This window comes from Haliaeetus leucocephalus, unplaced genomic scaffold, assembly GCF_000737465.1.
Source record: "Haliaeetus leucocephalus isolate CR32 unplaced genomic scaffold, Haliaeetus_leucocephalus-4.0 Scaffold795, whole genome shotgun sequence".
Lineage (NCBI taxonomy): Eukaryota > Metazoa > Chordata > Aves > Accipitriformes > Accipitridae > Haliaeetus > Haliaeetus leucocephalus.
The window spans coordinates 41,736-41,936 of NW_010973231.1; the positions used below are offsets into that span (position 1 = coordinate 41,736).

The 201-nt window shown below is 38.3% G+C and overlaps 1 protein-coding gene across 3 annotated transcripts in view; it reads right to left on the reverse strand.

Annotated features, from left to right (window-relative positions):
- Positions 1-201, reverse strand: part of BEND2 (BEN domain containing 2) — a 34,322-nt gene that overhangs the window by 22,257 nt on the left and 11,864 nt on the right. The gene's annotated exons all lie outside the window — the stretch shown is intronic.

Sequence of the window (201 nt, forward strand, 5' to 3'; positions counted from 1 at the left end):
TACAGTGTTGATATAACCAATCATTAAGTGTAACTAGGCGCGTGGACAGTGCGTGAATAATGTGTGTAACCAATAGTAAAATAGCTAAACGCATGTACGGATGTAACCAATGTATAAAAATGATGTCTGATGCTCTAGTAAAGGGTCTTCAACTATGATCATATTGATCTGTCGTTGAGTCCATGATTATGCTCCCGCAAC